The 7,285-nt window shown below is 46.5% G+C and overlaps 1 pseudogene; it reads right to left on the bottom strand.

The window, feature by feature from the left end:
• Nucleotides 1-5,145: 5,145 nt before the first annotated feature.
• LOC129467440 (small ribosomal subunit protein uS3-like) lies at nucleotides 5,146-7,070 on the bottom strand (annotated as a pseudogene).
• Nucleotides 7,071-7,285: the final 215 nt, after the last annotated feature.

The raw sequence follows: 7,285 nt of genomic DNA, 5'->3' as shown, positions 1-7,285 counted from the left end.
CTAAATGGATTATAGACCTAAATGCAAAAGCTAAAACTACACAACTTCTAGACTAAAACATAGAAGGATATCTTGGTAAACTTGAGGTAGGCAAAGACTTCTTAGACAGGATACAGAAAGCACCAACCATGAAGAAAATATTCACAAACTGAGCTTCATCAAGATACAAAATTTCTGCTTTTAAAAGACAATATTAATTAAAAGAAAAGTCACCTGGGTACTTGAAAAGTCAAGTCACTGACCGGCAGAAGATATTTGTAATACATAAATCTGGCAAAGGATTCATATGTAAATCTCAGTAATAAAAAGATAACTTATGGCCTGGCGCGGTGGCTAATGCCTGTAATCCCAGCACTTTGGGAGGCTGAGGCGGGTGGATCACCTGAGGTCAAGAGTTCAAAACCAGCCTGGCCGATATGGTGAAACCCCATCTCTCTAAAAATTACACAAAAAAATTAGCCAGACATGGTGGTGCATGCCTTTTTTCCCAGCTGCTGGGGAGGCTGAGGCAGGAGAATCACTTGAACCCAGGAGGTGAAAGTTGCAGTGAGTTAAGATTTGTGCCCCTGCACTCCAGCCTGGGTGACAAGAATAAAACTCCCTCTCAAAAACAAACAAACAAACAAAAAAACCCCAAAAACTTACTTTTTAAAAAGACAAAATATTTGAACAGACATACTACAAAAGGAATATATATGTATATGCATGGCCAAGAACCACACAAAGCAGCTCTGGTTATCAGGGACATGCAAATTAAGACCACACAGAGATACTACTACACACCCACAAAAATGGCAAAAAGTAAAGGATTGATAATACCAAGCATTGGTTAGGATGCAGAGAAACTAGAACTCTCATATGTTGCTGGTAGGAGTGCAAAATGTTGTCAACATTTTGGAAGCAGTTTGACAGTTTCTTATAAAGTTAAATATACACTTATATGATCCATAAATTCTACTCCAGATTTTTACCCCAGAGAAATGAAAACATATGTCTACAAAAAGAGTTGTACGAAAATTTTCATAAAGACTTTAATCAGAATGGCCTAACACTGGAAACAATCCAAATCTTCATCAGTGGGTAAATGGATAGGCAAATGGTGGTAGACTCACGCACCAGCATACTACTCGGCAATGAAAGGAGCCACCCACTCACATATGCAATAACATGGGTGAATCCCAGGTAGATCAGACTCGGTGAAAGAAACCACAGAAGGTCCACTCCAGACCCTGTTTGGCTGGGTGTCAGCAGCGGTGGCTGCAGAACAGCGGATTTTCGTGAGACCACAAATTCAGCTGTCTGACAGTTCCTCTGGAAGTTTTGTCTCAGAGGAGTACCCGGCTGAATGAGGTGTCAGTCTGTCCCTACTGGGGGGGTGCCTCCCAGTTAGGCTGCTCAGGGGTGAGGGACCCACTTTAGGAGGCAGTCTGTCCGTTCTCAGATCTCCAGCTGCGTGCTGGGAGAACCACTACTCTCTTCAAAGCTGTCAGTCAGACAGGGACATTTAAGTCTGTGGAGGTTCCTGCTGAGTTTTTGTTTGTCTGTGCCCTGCCCCCAGAGGTGGCGCCTACAGAGGCAGGCAGGCCTCCTTGAGCTGTGGTGGGCTCCACCCAGTTCGGGCTTCCTGGCTGCTTTGTTTACCTAAGCAAGCCTGGGCAATGGCGGGCGCCCCTCCCCCAGCTTCGCTGCCGCCTTGCAGCGTGATCTCAGACTGCTGTGCTAGCAATCAGCGAGACTCCGTGGGCATAGGACCCTCCGAGCCAGGTGCAGGACACAATCTCCTAGTCTGCCGTTTTCCAGGCCAGTTGGAAAAGCGCAGTATTAGGACGGGACTGACCCGATATTCCAGGTGCCGTCTGTTTCCCCTTTCTTTGACTAGGAAAGGGAACTCCCTGACCCCTTGCGCTTCCCGAGTGAGGCAATGCCTCGCCCTGCTTCGGCTCGCGCGCAGTGCGCTTCACCGACTGTCCTGCACCCACTGTTAGGCACTCCCTAGTGAGATGTAACCGGTACCTCAAGCAGAAATGCAGAAATCACCTGTCTTCTGTGTCGCTGGGGCTGGGAGCTGGAGACCGGAGCTGTTCCTATTCGGCAAAAAACCAAACACCGCATGTTCTCACTCATAGGTGGGAATTGAACAATGAGAACTCATGGACACAGGAAGGAGAACATCACACTCCGGGGACTGTTGTGGGGTGGGGGGAGGGGGGAGGGACAGCATTAGGAGATATACCTAATGCTAAATGACGAGTTAATGGGTGCAGGAAATCAACATGGCACATAGATACATATGTAACAAACCTGCACATTGTGCACATGTACCCTAAAACCTAAAGTATAAAAAAAAAAAAAAAAGAAACCACAGAAGATCACAAACCGTATTATCACATTTATGAAGTTCTTGGGCAAGCAAAGCTGCGTATAGATAGAAAAATCAGATCAGTGGCTGCCTGGAGTCGGGGCTGTGGGGGTGAGAGGAGGAGAGATAGGCTGCAAAGGGAGAAGGAGTGAACTTGGTAAATATTTTGACTGGGGTGGTAGTGATAAGGACATACACATTTTTTTTTGACTCATCCACTATGCACTTAAAATGAATGTATTAACATGTACTGAATGTTAGTTTGACTTCAATAAAAAAAATTTGTTTTAAATAGACTAAAGAGAAATAATAACCAAATGCAACATCTGATCCTCAGTTGGATGCTGATTTGGCAAAACCAAAGCTATAAAAGATATTTTTAGGATGACTGGGAAATTTTGCATATGGCTTGGCTGTTAAATAATATTATAGAATGGGTGTTCATCTTCTTAGGTGTTAAATAGAGGCATCTAACTTCTTGTTCTTAGGAGATCCATGCTGAAGTATTTAGGAATGAAACATACGATTGTCCATTTATTGTTAAGTGGTTCAATAACAACAAAAATACGTACACAAATGCAAAGATGAAACTCATCTGGCAAGCATTGAAATTGTTGAAGAAGATGGAAGACATATAGATTTTCATTGTACTTTCAACATCTCTGACTTTTCAACATTTTCCCATAACTTTCCACAATAATAATAAAAATTGGGGGGAAAAAGTTAATGTTGAGTTGTTACAGCTTACTCCAAAGTCTATAAATTCTTCCTTAGAAGATAACACTTATAAAGACATGGTTGCAGTCATAATTTCCTCCAAATTCTTCTAAGAGCTTGGTTTTCAACAGAACCCCTGGCACAAACAGCAATGCCAACGTTAGCAGTAAAGCCATGCTGTGATGGGATGCCCAGTGGTTGGAGCTTGTTTGGCCTTCCGGCCTCCTTGGCTGGTAGCTAGGGCGAGGATGATGGCAACGTGCTGGATCAGGAACACCAAGGCTGTGGGAAGGAGTGGGCAGCGGCTGGGGCCTCTTTTCCACTGTCCTCCATGGGAGGGAAGTAAATGGTTAACCAGTTACCCACCCCCGGCACTTTGCAATCCTTCTCTGCGCCTGCGCAGGGCATTCTCTGGCTGAATTCTGCCAGCCAAACTAAAAGTCTCATAACAAAGTCATGGGATAAACAAGGCCCAGGTGCTCCTGTTTGCTAAACAGTGAAAACCAGATCACACAGGCACTTTACAAAAGGCTACACACACATACGCAAAAGTGTCTCCCTGCAGACCTCAAATTCACTGTTACTCCAGGACAGTACCCAGAGCCTCGGACTGATGAGGTTTGGGGAAGGTGAGGTCTTGGAGATATTGTGGGAAGGATAAAATTCCGGAAAATGTTTCCTTAGTAGGTGGGAGGGAGGAGGGTGGAGCCAGTGAAGGGGAGGGAAATAGAGTCTAATGGGCTGAGGAAAGGACGAGGCAGTGAGGTCTTTTGCACCTTGGCAGGTGAGGGGGCTGAGTTCAAGGAGAACATGTGGCAGATGGTGTGGGAAGTTACAGAAACTTCTTCAGGGGTTAAAGGCAGGAAAAAGCTCACTGGGTTTGGCCGCTTTGTGGGCCCTGGGGACCAAGGCCAGAGTAATTTCCTAGGGGTGGGAAGGTGGAAGGGCCTTCAGGATTGCACAGGAAGGGAGGAAATGGAGGCCTGGGGCACAAATAATTTTGTCAAGAAGTTTGATCCTGTATGGTGATGGCTGCAGAAGTGGGCATCTGGGTGGGGATGGAGGAGAGGGTTTTGCTCTTTAGTGTCTGGAGCCCTGAGTGTACTCAGGCTGAGTGGAGAGAACCACCTTATTACAGAAGAGGAGCGTCTTCTGCTGCAACCCTCTCCTTGGCAATGAAAGCAGAAGCAGCAGCAACAGCAAACAGGAGCATCTGGAAAGAGTCTCTTTGAGAACCTGAAATTGGCCACAGTGGTTTTTGAGGAAGGAGCTACTGAAAGCCAGTTTTCCTAAAATAAAATCATGCTGGTCAGACTCATGGTTATAAGGAGCAGAAAGGTAATGAGAGTAGCTCCAGAGAAGAGGGGCTGGTTGTAAGCTGTGCGTGTGCGAGCCTTGGAGGAAGGCTGAGACCACACTCAGGGCTACCAAAGACTGATGGAAGAGGTGCTTTGTTGTTATTGTGTTGACAATTTAAATGTTCCTTATCGTTTTCCAGAACAGAATGGTCAAGAGAGCAGAACTTAGGAATGTGGATTCTAATGCCAGCTTCATACTGCTTAGGCAAATTTGCTTCTGAGCCTGAGCTTCAGTGGCGCAGCACATTTCCTTTCCACGTTCCAGATGTTGAGGAGTAAATGAGTGTGAATGCAAAGAACATTTAGCACAGTATGACGCACACTATAATGACCATTGTATTTACTTCTATGTGCAATGCGTATTTCCTTAGGCAAAGGAAGAATCATTCTAAATATATCCCCCTTCTAAAGCTACAATCCTGAACTACAGAACAGTTAATTGAGGTGCTGCCCTGCTAGCCATCAGCCTTCACTCTCACACGGGACATTCCTCTGGTTAGCTCTGCTTGAGTCCTCCTGTGCTGGGCCCTGCAAATTCCACAAGCATGGTTAGCAGCAAGAGGTTGAGGAATGCTCTGTAGGCCAACATGCCCCTCAGTCTGAACACTGGACATACAGTTGAGTCAGGCCTTGTGCCTTTGTACAAGATTTTATTAAAGGCCTTTTCAGGACAACATCCAGACGCCAGACACAGCTGTCCAGGAGAACCTGTCATGTTGTAGGGATTGGCTGGGGCATGGCAGGCACTATGGCTTCCTCCCACCCTTCTGTTCTGAGATGGGGATAGTGGACAGTACTTCATCTTTGGGTTCCACGATGCTCATGTGCTCAGGCAGGGCCTTCCTAGAGTCAGTCTTACCAGTTGGGTCCCACGGCAGCATGACCTTCCCTTGATGGCCAGCACACCCTGTTGGAGCAGCACCTGGCACATGGTGGTGTCAGTGAGGTAAACAGAGTTCCTGCTGAGGATCATCAGGCCATCCACAAACTTCCTGCATTTAGAGTTTTCAGACACCACAGCCTTGAAGCCTGTGGCCCCCTACGCCCTGCCTGATGAACCACAGCACACCATAGCAGGCCCTCTGCGCTGCAAGCCCTCCCAGGAGGTAATACTGAGACTCCACCTGGGCAAACACACACAGACCTCTTGTGGCTACCTTTCCAGCAAAAAGCTCTACGCTGCCCTCTGCGAGCCAAACCTCTTCTGAACTACAGCAGGCAATTTCTGAATCTGCCAGCCCTTCTCACCAAGAATATTCTGTGTTTTGGTGGCTAAGATTATGATTTTGAAGCAGCGTCATTTGTCTAGAGTAATAATCGAGGTTCATTGCCTCACGCCAAGGAAATCAAGGATGTGGACACCTAAGGAGTGAGGTTAAGAGCAGAGGTTTAATAGGCAAAAGAAAGAAAAAAGCTCTCTCTCCTGCAGAGACGGGCTCCCAAGCAGGTCTTTCAGTTTCATGGTGAAATGCACAGGGTTTTATAGATGAGCTTGAGGAGGCGGTTTCGATTGGTTGGACCAGGTGTGTCATTTACATAGCTTGTGAAGAAACTGCCATGCCACCCTTATTTTTTATTATGTAGATGGGTTCTCTACCTGGCCTGTGCCATGTTGCCTGTTCCTTTATTGTACACGTGGTTGACAAAGAAAAGGGAAGATGGAGCCTCCATGTTGAACATGCCTGGCCCCCAGGTAGCCTTTTCCTATTGGCACAGCTGCTGGCATTCACCATGCAAGCTTCCAGCTTGTTTTTCTATGTTTGCTGCTCAATTTTACAGGCTGCTCTTTGTTAGAAAATAAATGATTTGAGGGCTGCTTTTTGTTAAGAGAGAAGTCTTGCCGAGGATTCTCTTACCCTCACTATCTGCCTAAATAATTTATTTTAAGCTCTTGTATTAATTCCTGTCCTGGTTGACATAACTTGGACCTCAACTCCAGAGTAGCCATCCTCAGCCAGCTCTCGAGTGAGAACTTTTTCAGTTCTACTTTGAGGATTCCGTCAGTGACAAACTTCCTCTTCTTGGAGATCTGCACCCCCCATCCTGCCACCGTGTGCCTCTGAAATGAAGGGCCGATGCGAGAGTTTTATCCTTTCTGCAGCAGAGTCCTTCTCTTGCAGGCAGGTACCTGCTTGTCTTTGAACAAAGATAGACCCTTTTCTCCTCTCTTGGTCAGCCAGTGTCCTCCACTTACTCAAAGTTTCTGCTCTTGAGTTTTGTTTATATAGGACCCGTATGGAAGCTCCTTAGTGCCCCTTGCCCTCTTTCTACACCACGGCACTTCTATTGCAGCCAGCAGTCTCAGTCTGCTAGATTCCCTGTTTCTCACTGAGAATCTATTTTTGAAGCTGGCCTCATAGGTCCTAAGTCCCTCTCTGCCAGGATGACCATCTTGTCCCAGGTGGCTCAGAACTTTGCTAGTTTCAGCACTGAGAGTTTTGCATCCTGGGAACCCCCTCAGTCCCAGGCAAACCAGGATGCTTGGTGACCCCCACCCTGTCTCTGGAAGGGCTGCCCTTGAATCAGTTGCCCACCTCAGGCCCATCGGCCAAGAGAAGGTGATTCGGGTCGCCTGGTGTCCAGCAAGGCCTCAGTCTTTCAGCAGGGGTGGGTGGCTTCTCTGGGAGAGGGACCATGAATTGGGCCAGAAATGATCAACCTCTCTAGTTAAAACTATACTTAGATGAATTACTCATTAGAAGGGAAGGAAGTGAGGCATTATAAGTATACGTGTAGCAGTTTGATGCAGTAGAAAGCACACTGAATTGGAAGTCAAAATGCCTGGTTTCTGCCACTGAACAGCAATAAAATCCCAGCATCAAACAGTTCATCTTTCTGAGCCTCAGTTTCT

Source organism: Symphalangus syndactylus, chromosome 18, assembly GCF_028878055.3.
Source record: "Symphalangus syndactylus isolate Jambi chromosome 18, NHGRI_mSymSyn1-v2.1_pri, whole genome shotgun sequence".
Classification (NCBI taxonomy): Eukaryota; Metazoa; Chordata; class Mammalia; order Primates; family Hylobatidae; genus Symphalangus; species Symphalangus syndactylus.
Note: the sequence above shows the minus strand (reverse complement) of the source record. Positions and strands in the feature narration are given on the sequence as shown.